The following is a 14,517-nucleotide window of genomic DNA, read 5'->3' on the forward strand; positions in this document are numbered from 1 at the left end:
AAATTATAAATTAATATTCAATTAAAAAAGTACTTTATTAATTAGCATGATACTTCTAAAGATTAAAAGTATTATTTACTTATAAAAGTGATATATTAATTAATGTATTAATATAATAATCTAAAAATATAAAATTGTTATGATAATATTTAGTTATATTGGATGTCTATTATCATATCTATTGATAGATTTTATTGTATAAATATAACTATATCTTTATAAACCTTTACACCTATAAGTAGGTGTTACAATCAATAGAATAGAACACATAATCATATAAACATATATACATACATATATACATATATAAAATTACTTTTCATTCTCTGTTTATTTATTTTATTTTTTATTTTTATTTTATAATACTTTTTATTCTTCTTCTTATTCTTTATTTCACAATACATTATCAACACGATCGTTTAAAACAATATTCAAGGTAGAGTCTTTTTTACTTTTCATATATTTTTAAAAAAATTGCATGAAGCTATACTCTATCTTTATTGAATTCATTATTAAATTCACAGAGATCCATTTTGGTTTTCTTAATGAGTATATAGCACCTATTTCTTTATTTGGTTTCGTGGCTTTTAAATTTCTCCTAAATTGCATTATTTTATCCAAATATTAGTTTATATTGTAATTATAATTTTATCTGCATTCTTTATAGAATCGTAGTTTTATTTTATTTCTATCTTATTTTAATTAATTTATTAGAAATATATTATCTTATATTAATTAATGTTAATTAATTTACAGTTCCTGAAGAACTTTTATTATAAATTCTTGTTCTTGACGTGTATACTTATTATAAATATCGTGATAATATTAATTTATAATAAATTTTTAAAAATAATAGTAATTGACTATTTTTAATTTTTTCTTCAAATTTTATTTATATTATTATATTAATAAAATATTAATAAATTATTTTTAAAATCTTTATTTATTAGCTTTAATATTATTAATGTAATTGATATTACTATTTTTTAAAATTAAAAATTATTGTATAATTAAAAAATTAATTTATTAGTGAATATAATATTTAAAATATTATTTTTATAATTAGAATCATTATCTAATTAGAAAATTAGTTTATTAATTAATATAATATTAAAATATAATTTATATGCTATTTTTTAAATAATTATTATCTAATTGAAAATTTAATTTATTAGTAATATATATATATACATTATTAAAGCTATAGAAATCATTAGCTGCTAACTAACTAATTAATTATATTAACTCCATATTGAATTTTATTCATGTTGATTAATAATTTAACTAGTTACTTATTCATATATTATGTAATTATTATTATTATTATTATTTTATTATAATTTAAATTTACAATATTTAAATTAGTTTTATATGGATATAATTTAAATAATATAAATATGATAACAGTATTGAAAGGTCTAATTGATGATATATCATATAAGTAAAAAAAACTCTATAAGTTTATTCATTAATATAATTATATAAATTAATATTAAAATTATAATGGGGGAGATCCTCAGTGGTGACCCTTTCACTCTTCCACGGTGATACATGTACCAAATGCTCATACGGGAACCATAAATTAACCAAGAAATGGCCATTTTCATTAGCGGAAAATGGAATCAGGCATATGATGTTTTGGCTGCTCGTTTTTCGGATGAGACACCTAAGATTTTGTAAACAGCTGTTCCAATAAATGCCCCTCTGTTTAAATTGGAATTTCACTCATCTGATTGATTAATTACATTGTGGAGCATTCTGACTCTTTGTGTACATAGTCTTTGAACTGGTATGTCGAATCACTTTATAGTAACTGCAAATGGACTGTGCTTGTCCAATGTTCCTGATGTACTAGACTTTTGAGGTTGTGAAATATTTTACTTTCTAATTTATGTTTTTCTGCTAATAAATTTATACTTCTGGGTGTTCTATAAGCAAAAACCAATCGCAGTAAGTGAACTATCTTCCCTACTATCTCTCTTTGTAAAATATTCTTTATTCAATAAAAATTTAAATTATTTACTTATTTCTTCTCTTTTATCTTCTTCTATTATTAACTATTTCTCTATTATTCTGATCCTGCTCCGCATATGGTATCAGAGCTTAGATATTAAACTCGTAATATTGTTTAAGGTAGCGTTGGTCAGCCTGATTTTCCGTTGGTCAGCCCGTCTTCCCAATCATCGGTCAAGGCAGTCCCGGTAGGTGGTCCCACTATCCTAAACATTATTTACTTGTTTATTGTCTTTGATAATGACATCGTTGTTTCGCAGTTTTAGTAGTCGAGAAATAGTTTCTCCTTCTTCTTCTTCTACTCTTTATGATTTAAATTCTGAAAAATTTACTGTTCAAGGGTCTAATATCTCAGAAATAGAAAATCAGTTACATAATTGGTCCATCCCTAAACAAAATGTTAATAGTATTTATCGAATTGGAACTTTTGATTTTGCACAAAATTATTCTATTAAACAAACTGAACAAACTATTGCTTTAAATAAATCTCATGAAAATTTACATTTACTTTCGTCTTCTGCATTGCATGAACATATTAAAAAGAAATTTAAATTTTTACATATAGGCATGGTTCAAATTGCTGTTAAACCTTTATTTAGAATTGGATTAGACATACCTATTTTCCTTTGTTTAAGAGATGCAAGACATTTGAATTTTTCAAATTCACTTTTGGCTATGGCTGAATCAAATTTAGCCAATGGTCCTGTCTATTTTAATTGTTATCCAAATTTTTCAATTTCATTATTTGATTCAAATATTTTAGGCACTTTGATTTTAACTGTTAAAACCAAAAATATGGATTTTGCTGAAAATTCTAGATCTATAGCTGTCATTTATAGGATCTACTATAAAGTAATGACAACAACTATAGATCCTAGAGCAAGACATTCTTTAACAAGAAATGAAACGATTTTATTTGAAGCTAATCCTTTACATTCTAAAATACAAGTCCCCAAAAGACTAAAATGGAATGAGTTGTCCCAAGCTGGAACTTGGGATTTACAAGAAATTAATAAGCCTCAATCTATATAAAATAATTCTAGAGTTTCACAAATTTTAGAGCAATCAAATGGTTATGTTCAAATAAGTTTTTCACCTACTTTTGTACCTTCATCTAGATTGTCTACTTTTGAAAATTATAGACCTTCCACACACACAACACGTTTTCCAAATTCTAATACAAATTTACAAGGAGTTGATTTTGAAAATAGGATTCCTCAACCTTTTTACACTGATTCTGTTAATATAGAACAAGATAAAAATTCTGATGAACCTATTTTGTCACCTTCTAGATCAACTATGGAAAATTTTTCAACTTTAAATATGATTTTTACACCTTTTAAAATAAATAAACCTTTTTTACGATCCGATTATTACCATATAAGAAATCGTGAAAAAGTTTTATAGTTTCAAAATCATTTTTCAAAGGGGGAGAGAGAGACTATTCAAGAGAAATTTTATGAATATTTGAATTCTGTTAAGGTAAATGTTCCGTTTTTTATCTGGTTTGAAATTTATTGTAACAATAATGATATAGAATTTCCTTTTAAAAATATTTTTACAAATGATAGAGTTTCTAAAACTTGGAATACAACCGTAGGAAATAAACAAATTATTTCTGTTCATCCACCTTTAGAAGAAGTTAAAATAAATGTTCATAATCAGGAAATAATTGCTTCACCCTTTAAAAGGATAAGCTCTGAGAATGATGACAAACTCCCTTTGTTAAAAGATATTAGAAATGTTCAAAATCAAAATAATTATACAAATCAAATTCTTTTTACAATTGCTTCACAACTTGATAGGATAGAGACATCTAGCCTAAATAATCAGGCACCTAGGCCAGGTGGTATACCTATGAAACCTATTTTTCAACCCAATGAGATTCCTGAACAACAATTAATTAAATTAAATTATAAAGATGATATTTTGAACCAAATAAATTTAAAATTAGCTAGTCTGTCCTTGAAAGATAAACCTTCTGTTAGTGTACTTAATTCTGATAATCCTGAACAAAATGAAGTTAAAAATTTAGATAGTCAATTTATAAATGATAAATTTGAAATAAATAAAATATACTATAATAGAAGTTTTGACAAACCTAGGACTAGACATTATTATCCTAGACCTACTCCTCCAGATGTCTTGTTTGAGGAAAGAGTTAGCTTTACTCAAGCAAAATATGATGGAGATTCTGTTTATGAATGGAACTTAGATGGTCTGTCTGAATATCAGATTTTAAATATGTTACAAGAAATGACCATGGCCTGTACTTCGTACAGAGCCAGATCTGTAAATAATACTGATAAAAAAATAGCTCAGATGTTAATATCTAGCTTCACTGGTCAATTAAAAGGATGGTGGGATAATTACACCTCCTTAGAAGATAAATCAAGAATTTTAAATGCTAGGAAAATAGTTATAAAAACTAAAAATCAAACATCTATTCAAAGTGAAGAAGAAGATGTTGTAGCAACTTTACTTTTTGGTATTACAAAATGTTTTGTTGGTGAACCTAATCAATATCAAATTCGATCTTCTGAAATTCTTTCAAATCTAACTTGTCCTAAACTTCAAGATTTTCGTTGGTACAAAGATGTCTTTTTAACAAAAGTTTTCTCTAGAACTGATTGTAACCATAGTTTTTGGAAAGAAAGATTTATTGCTGGTTTACCTAAATTATTCGCTGAAAAAGTTAGAACAAAGATTAGAGATTTTTATGGAAATACTATTCCTTATGATACTTTAACCTATGGAGAAATTATTAATTTTATTACTAATGAAGGCTTAGCTTTGTGTACTAATTTGAAATTAAAAGCTAAAATTAAAAATGAATTTTCACAATCTAAAAAGGAGTTAGGAGATTTCTGTTTTCAATATGGCTATGAACGTATTCAAGCCCCTTCTTCAAAAACTAAAAAATATTTGAAAAGAAAATCTTCTAATAAAAATTATAGAAAAAAATACTCCGAATTTTCAAAAAACTTCTTCATCCAAAAATATTTCTCAAAATAAAAATAATAAAAAGAAAGGTCCTCATGTCTGTTACAAATGTGGTCGTGTTGGTAATTTTAAATCCCAATGTAGGATGAAAGAAAAAATCAATAATTTAGATATTTCTGATAAACTTAAAGATCAAATGCTTAATCTTTTACTATCTGATACAGATCCCGAAAATTCTGATTTAAGTGATTTTGAAGAAAATGATTTAAATATTTTAAGTGATTCATCTTCTACAAATACTGATTTTGAAACATGTGAAGGTCCTGGAATTTGTACAGGTCCTTGTTGTAATTCAACTTTAAATGTTTTAACAAAAGAAACCCTTTCTGATCTTTTTGAATTAGTTGACAATATTAATGACCCTTCTGATAGAGAAAAATACTTTTTAAAATTAAGAGATATTGTTTTGCATAACGAAACTCAAAAATCTGAACCTATTCCTTATAACTTAAAAGAAATTTTTCAAAGATTTGACTCAAAATCTTCTAAAAATTCTACACCTAATATTCAAGATTTACAAGAAGAAATTAAAAATATAAAACAAGAAATTAATAATTTGAAAAATAAAAATTTAGACTTCAAAGAAAGAATTTTAAAATTGGAACTAAATAGAAAAAATAAAGATATTGCTGAGTCCTCTGAAAATACGAATGATTCTCATATTAATGAAGTTTTAGCTCATATTACCAGAATAAATTTTCATAAATGGTTTATTTTTGTTAGAATTCTTATAAATAATTTTAAAATTGAGACGATTGCTTTATTTGATTTTGGAGCAGACCAAAACTGTATACAAGAAGGAATTGTACCTACACAGCTTTTTGAAAAAACAACTGAAAAATTACATATTGCTGATGGTTCAATAATGCAAATAAATTATAAGCTTTCTAAAGTTAAAATTTGTAATGATGGATTATGTTTTTACACTTCTTTTATTCTAATAAAAAATCTATCTGCTACTGTTATTCTTGGAACTCCGTTTTTAGCATTACTTTATCCTTTCACAGTTGACACACATGGTATCATAACTAGATTATTAGGAAAAGAAATTTGTTTTAAATTCATCTTCTCTGAGCAAGAAAAAGACATAAATGTTTTGAAGAAAAATTGCGTTTTTAATGATCTTATTAGTCAAAAGAAAAAACAAATCGCTTTTTTAAACAAAGAAATCTTATCTTTAAAGATTAAAGAAGAGTTAGACCTTGATGTGACAAAAGCCAAAATAAAAGATATTGAGAATCTCTTTACTAAAGACTTATGTGCACCTGTCCCAAATGGTTTTTGGAATAGGAAAAAACATGTGATTTCTTTACCTTATGTTAAAGATTTTTCTGAAAATGACATACCAACAAAATCACATGCTATACACATGAATACGGAACTTGAAAATCATTGTAATAAAGAAATAGATGAATTATTACAAAAGGGGTTAATTCGTAATTCTAGTTCTCCTTGGAGCTGCTCTGCTTTCTATGTTTATAATGCAACTGAAAAGGAACGTGGTGTACCCAGACTTGTCATAAATTATAAACCTTTAAATAAAGTTTTAGAATAGATTAGATACCCTTTACCTAACAAAAGAGATTTGTTGAAAAAACTTTATGATTCAAAAATTTATTCTAAGTTTGACATGAAATCTGGTTTTTGGCAAATCCAAATTGATGAAAATGATCGTTATAAAACTGGTTTTAATGTTTCTTTTGGACATTATGAATGGAATGTCATGCCATTTGGATTAAAAAATGCACCATCGGAATTTCAAAGAATTATGAATGACATTTTTCGTGATCATCAATCATTCACCATTGTTTACATAGATGATGTCTTAGTCTTTTCAAATTCATTAGCATAACATTTCTCTCATTTGCATAAGTTTTACAATATAATTAAGCAAAATGGTTTAGTTGTTTCTGCACCTAAAATGAAATTATGTCAGACAAAAATTAGATTTCTTGGACATGAAATTTTTAAAAATAATGTTTCACCAATTGCAAGAGTTTTAGAATTTACTTCCAAATTTCCTGATGAAATTAATGACAAAAATCAACTTCAAAGATTTTTGGGATGCCTCAATTATGTGTCTGATTTTTTCAAAGATATTAGAATTCTTTGTAAACCTTTATTCAATCGTCTTAGAAAAAATTCAAAACCCTGGACCCACGAACACACTCCGGTCGTACAAACTATTAAACAGAAAATTCGTCATTTACCTTGTCTATCCATACCACATCCAAATGCCTTTCTCATAGTAGAAACAGATGCCTCTGATTTAGGTTTTGGGGGTATTCTCAAACAGAGGTTACCTGGTCAAAATACAGAGTCTTTGGTTAGATTTCACTCTGGAGCATGGAATGAAACCCAATCCAAATACTCTACTATTAAAAAAGAGCTTTTATCAATTGTTTTGTGTATTACAAAATTTGAAGATGATTTAGTTGGAAAATATTTTTTACTACGTATTGATTGTAGTGCTGCAAAAAATATTTTGGAAAAAGATGTTAAAAATTTTATTTCAAAATAAGTTTTTTCCAGATGGCAAGCACTATTAGGAATATTTGATTTTGATATTGAATATATTAAAGGTTCTTCAAATTCTTTGCCTGATTTTTTGACAAGAGAATTTTTGCAGGGAAATAAATCAAGCTAATTCTTATGGGCACTCCCATTAAGAAAAAATTATCTCCAGCCGATTTTGCGGCTAAAAAGTCTGGACAATCTTTATTGGTATCTACCAACAAATTTGAAATACTTGACAAAACTCCTTCTACCCCACATAAACCATCCAACTTTTTACAAGCTGTTACAAAACCGGGTTCTTCTAAAACCGAACCACCCAAATATTTCACAAAACCTCAACACCAAATTGTAACTATTCTTTAAAGCGAAATATTCAATGGGAATTTGGAAAATCCCAATTACCAACAATTATTCCAACATATTTTTCCCTCTGGATAATTTTTCATTCCTGAGAGTTCGTACAAATTAAAAAAATTTTACGAACTTATCCTTTTGGACACTCACTCAATAGAAATTGAACATTCCTTTGATAAAGACGTTCTTGAAAAGATCTCCTATTCAAAATGCAGAATTTTGAAAGTCCTTACCCTAACCGACTGGAACCAAAATCCTTATACTGCCAAAAAAATTTATGTTACCTTTACACCTCCTTGTTTCAATTATTTTGATTATAAAAAAGCCTGGTACTATACTTTTTATCTTCGAAATTGGAACCATTCCTGGTTCGTTATGTTTCACAAAACCAACTCAAAAACCTTTTCTAATTGGTTTTCTGATTGGTGGACCTATTTTGGACTATGCCCAGAAATTCTACCTACTAAAATTATGGAAGGATTTACTATCTTTAAAGAAAAATTACCCATTCTTAAACATAACAAATTGATCATTTTTTCTGAAACTTTTAACCTACCTTGGATATTTTCTTGGCAATTCAAGGTGAAACCCTATAAACCCTCTCCAAATGTAAATTCTATTGCCTGCTTAGTTCGAGAATATAGTGTCAAATGGTGGACAAACTGCAAAGACATTCAAGCTAATAAAGAAACTGTTTTTAAACATTTTGCGGGAAAAAATCCCATGATATCTGGCACAAGCCAATCTATGGGACAATTTAACTTTTTATCGGATAAAAGTAAAATTTTAGCAAAATTATCTGGAAATACAACAAAAAAGGAATTCAAAGCAGCCTTGGAACAAGCTTTGTCACAAGTCTCTGGAGATAGTGACAATGAGGACTCTTGAAGCACTAGTGGACCTAGCTTTACTCCTCAAAATGACGATGATTGCTATGGACTCGACAATTATGACATTATTTTTGACTAAATGGACAAGGAATCTTTTCCTTTTCACAAGTGGAAGAAAATGGACAAAAGAAGATGATAAGGATGAACAAAGTAATGGACAATACAAAACAAGAAGACAAAATAAGATGATAAGAATGGACAAAGTGGCGAACAAGAATCTTTTCTTTTTGACAAAGTAGTTTAATTATTTATCTTTTGTAATAATGTAACGGACTCAAGCTTGTTTGAAGTCCGAATAGTGTCCTACTTCTTATTATATATAGATTTAAATTAGATGAAGGGAAGCATCACTTGAATGCTTGAACTATCTTCCCTACTATCTCTCTTTGTAAAATCTTCTTTATTCAATAAAAGTTTAAATTATTTACTTATTTCTTCTCTTTTATCTTCTTCTATTATTAACTATTTCTCTATTATTCTGATCCTGCTCCGCATATGGTATCAGAGCTTAGATATTAAACTCGTAATATTGTTTAAGGTAGCGTTGGTCAGCCTGGTTTTCCGTTGGTCAGCCCGTCTTCCCAATCATCGGTCAAGGCAGTCCCGGTAGGTGGTCCCACTATTCTAAACATTATTTACTTGTTTATTGTCTTTGGTAATGACATCGTTGTTTCGCAGTTTTAGTAGTCGAGAAATAGTTTCTCCTTCTTCTTCTTCTACTCTTTCTGATTTAAATTCTGAAGAATTTACTGTTCAAGATTCTAATATCTCAGAAATAGAAAATCAGTTACATAATTGGTCCATCCCTAAATAAAATGTTAATAGTATTTATCGAATTGGAACTTTTGATTTTGCACAAAATTATTCTATTAAACAAACTGAACAAACTATTGCTTTAAATAAATCTCATGAAAATTTATATTTACTTTCGTCTTCTGCATTGCATGAACATATTAAAAAGAAATTTAAATTTTTACATATAGGTATGGTTCAAATTGCTGTTAAACCTTTATTTAGAATTGGATTGGACATACATATTTTCCTTTGTTTAAGAGATGCAAGACATTTGAATTTTTCAAATTCACTTTTGGCTATGGCTGAATCAAATTTAGCCAATGGTCCTGTCTATTTTAATTGTTATCCAAATTTTTCAATTTCATTATTTGATTCAAATATTTTAGACACTTTGATTTTAACTCGCTAAAACAAAAATATGGATTTTGCTTTGAAAATTCTAGATCTATACTGTCATTTATAGGATCTACTATAAAGTAATGACAACAACTATAGATCCTAGAGCAAGACATTCTTTAACAAGAAATGAAACGATTTTATTTGAAGCTAATCCTTTACATTCTAAAATACAAGTCCCCAAAAGACTAAAATGGAATGAGTTGTCCCAAGCTGGAACTTGGGATTTACAAGAAATTAATAAGCCTCAATCTATATAAAATAATTCTAGAGTTTCACAAATTTTAGAGCAATCAAATGGTTATGTTCAAATAAGTTTTTCACCTACTTTTGTACCTTCATCTAGATTGTCTACTTTTGAAAATTATAGACCTTCCACACACACAACACGTTTTCCAAATTCTAATACAAATTTACAAAGAGTTGATTTTGAAAATAGGATTCCTCAACTTTTTCACACTGATTCTGTTAATATAGAACAAGATAAAAATTCTGATAAACCTATTTTGTCACCTTCTAGATCAACTATGGAAAATTTTTCAACTTTAAATATGATTTTTACACCTTTTGAAATAATGCTAAAAACGGAGTTCCAAGAATAACAGTAGCAGATAAATTTTTTATTAGAATAAAAGAAGTGTAAAAACATAATCCATCATTACAAATTTTAACTTTAGAAAGCTTATAATTTATTTGCATTCTTGAACCATCAGCAGTATGTAATTTTTCGGTTGTTTTTCAAAAACTGTAGGTACAATTCCTTCTTGTATACAGTTTTGGTCTGCTCCAGAATCAACTAAAGCAATCGTCTCAATTTTAAAATTATTTATAAGAATTCTAACAAAAATAAACTATTTATGAAAATTTACTGTAGTAATATGAGCTAAAAATTCATTAATATGAGAATCATTCGTATTTTCAGAGGACTCAGCAATATCTTTATTTTTCCTATTTAGTTCCAATTTTAAAATTCTTTCTTTGAAGTCTAAATTTTCATTTTTCAAATTATTAATTTCTTGTTTTATATTTTTAATTTCTTCTTGTAAATCTTGAATATTAGGTGTAGAATTTCTAGAAGATTTTGAGTCAAATCTTTGAAAAATTTCTTTTAAGTTAAAAGGAATAGGTTCAGATTTTTGAGTTTCGTTATGCAAAACAATATCTTTTAATTTTAAAAAGTATTTTTCTCTATCAGAAGGGTCATTAATTTTGTCAACTAATTCAAAAAGATCAGAAAGGGTTTCTTTTGTTAAAACATTTAAAGTTGAATTACAACAAGGACCTGTACAAATTCCAGGACCTTCACATGTTTCAAAATCAGTATTTGTAGAAGATGAATCACTTAAAATATTTAAATCATTTTCTTCAAAATCACTTAAATCAGAATTTTCGGGATCTGTATCAGATAGTAAAAGATTAAGCATTTGATCTTTAAGTTTATCAGAAATGTCTAAATTATTGATTTTTTCTTTCATCCTACATTGGGATTTAAAATGACCAACACGACCACATTAATTAATACATTAATTAATGTTCAATTAAAAAAGTACTTTATTAATTAGCATGATACTTCTAAAGATTAAAAGTATTATTTACTTATAAAAGTGATATATTAATTAATGTATTAATATAATAATCTAAAAATATAAAATTGTTATGATAATATTTAGTTATATTGGATGTCTATTATCATATCTATTGATAGATTTTATTGTATAAATATAACTATATCTTTATAAACCTTTACACCTATAAGTAGGTGTTACAATCAATGGAATAGAACACATAATCATATAAACATATATACATACATATATACATATATAAAATTACTTTTCATTCTCTGTTTATTTATTTTATTATTTATTTTTATTTTATAATACTCTTTATTCTTCTTCTTATTCTTTATTTCACAATACATTATCAACACGATCGTTTAAAACAATATTCAAGGTAGAGTCTTTTTTACTTTTCATATATTTTTAAAAAAATTGCATGAAGCTATACTCTATCTTTATTGAATTCATTATTAAATTCACAGAGATCCATTTTGGTTTTCTTAATGAGTATATAGCACCTATTTCTTTATTTTGGTTTCGTGGCTTTTAAATTTCTACTAAATTGCATTATTTTATCCAAATATTAGTTTATATTGTAATTATAATTTTATCTGCATTCTTTATAGAATCGTAGTTTTATTTTATTTCTATCTTATTTTAATTAATTTATTAGAAATATATTATCTTATATTAATTAATGTTAATTAATTTACAGTTCCTGAAGAACTTTTATTATAAATTCTTGTTCTTAACGTGTATACTTATTATAAATATCGTGATAATATTAATTTATAATAAATTTTTAAAAATAATAGTAATTGACTATTTTTAATTTTTTCTTCAAATTTTATTTATATTATTATATTAATAAAATATTAATAAATTATTTTTAAAATCTTTATTTATTTGCTTTAATATTATTAATGTAATTGATATTACTATTTTTTAAAATTAAAAATTATTGTATAATTAAAAAATTAATTTATTAGTGAATATAATATTTAAAATATTATTTTTATAATTAGAATCATTATCTAATTAGAAAATTAGTTTATTAATTAATATAATATTAAAATATAATTTATATGCTATTTTTTAAATAATTATTATCTAATTGAAAATTTAATTTATTAGTAATATATATATATACATTATTAAAGCTATAGAAATCATTAACGCTAACTAACTAATTAATTATATTAACTCCATATTGAATTTTATTCATGTTGATTAATAATTTAACTAGTTACTTATTCATATATTATGTAATTATTATTATTATTATTATTTTATTATAATTTAAATTTACAATATTTAAATTAGTTTTATATGGATATAATTTAAATAATATAAATATGATAACAGTATTGAAAGGTCTAATTGATGATATATCATATAAGTAAAAAAAACTCTATAAGTTTATTCATTAATATAATTATATAAATTAATATTAAAATTATAATGGGGGGAGATCCTCAGCAGTGGTGACCCTTTCACTCTTCCACGGACTGATACATGTACCAAATGCTCATACGGGAACCATAAATTAACCAGTAAAAAATGGCCATTTTCATTAGCAGAAAATGGAATCAGGCATATGATGTTTTGGCTGCTCGTTTTTTCAGATGAGACACCTAAGATTTTGTAAACAGCTGTTCCAATAAATGCCCCTCTGTTTAAATTGGAATTTCACTCATCTGATTGATTAATTACATTGTGGAGCATTCTGACTCTTTGTGTACATAGTCTTTGAACTGGTATGTCGAATCACTTTATAGTAACTGCAAATGGACTGTGCTTGTCCAATGTTCCTGATGTACTAGACTTTTGAGGTTGTGAAATATTTTACTTTCTAATTTCTGTTTTTCTGCTAATAAATTTATACTTCTGGGTGTTCTATAAGCAAAAACCAATCGCAGTAAGTGAAATTCCATTTTCTGGTTGAATCTTGTTTCTCTAAATATGTTTCAAGAAATCTACTGTTTTATCTCCTGTGATTATGTAATCTGGAAAAGCTCTGGGTTTTACATTCTATATTAATTATGAGAAAAATATAGGATTTGGGAGGTTGAAACATGTAGTTGATTGTTTGTTTCATGTCTGATTATAGGGAAAAGTAAACAAGAAAGAAGAGGTTCAAAAAGAGACATTTAGAATTCCTTAGGGGGTTCAAATCACATAACTGAAACTAGAAAAGATGCTGTCAACTTAATTAAACTCAAACTCTGAATTCAAAAACAGTACAAATCTAGCAGCATTTATAGGGAAAAAGCTAATCCTACCTGGGAAGAACTATAAACTAATTTTAGCTAGGACAAGACTAAATGAATACTGCTTAGGATAGAAATAGAATGAGAGTTACTTGTAAATACTCCCGCAAATACCTATATAGTATAAATTTAAACTTTCTAACAATTCATAAGAACATCGCGAGTTCCATAGATAAGAATTAAATTGCTCATTTTCTATACTTTTAATCTGTATCAATGTGCTTAAAAGAAAATGCAGATATACCTAGTGGAAATGCATAGTCTTTTCTTCCAGATTTATTTTTTAATACTTGGAGAACAGGATGAAGTATTGAGCCTGAAAATGTGAAATTTGATAATGCTTATACATTTCCTCAATCCAATTGGGGCAGTTTTTGTCTCTGAAATTGTCAAATAGCATTTGAACCCCTTTTAGTTCTTTTTAGTTTACTTAACCTTTGGATCTGTGACTTAACTATTGCAAAAGTGGAGCTTCTCTTAGTCCCAAATAACGCCATTGGGTTCACTTCAATCATAATAAATGTTTCTTAAAACTTTTAATAATGGAGTGTAACAACATTTTGTAGATAATTGTACATTGGTTTTTCCAGTTAAAGCATAACATAGAGGAGGATTTAAGTGGTGATAATGGGTTATTGTTTTCCTCTTTGTGAACCGCTTAGCGTATGCCTCTATGGTAGTAGTTTAATTCCTTGTCTCAATAAATCTTTTTTTTTTTTC

Source organism: Ricinus communis, chromosome 10 (assembly GCF_019578655.1).
Source record: "Ricinus communis isolate WT05 ecotype wild-type chromosome 10, ASM1957865v1, whole genome shotgun sequence".
NCBI classification, from domain to species: Eukaryota; Viridiplantae; Streptophyta; class Magnoliopsida; order Malpighiales; family Euphorbiaceae; genus Ricinus; species Ricinus communis.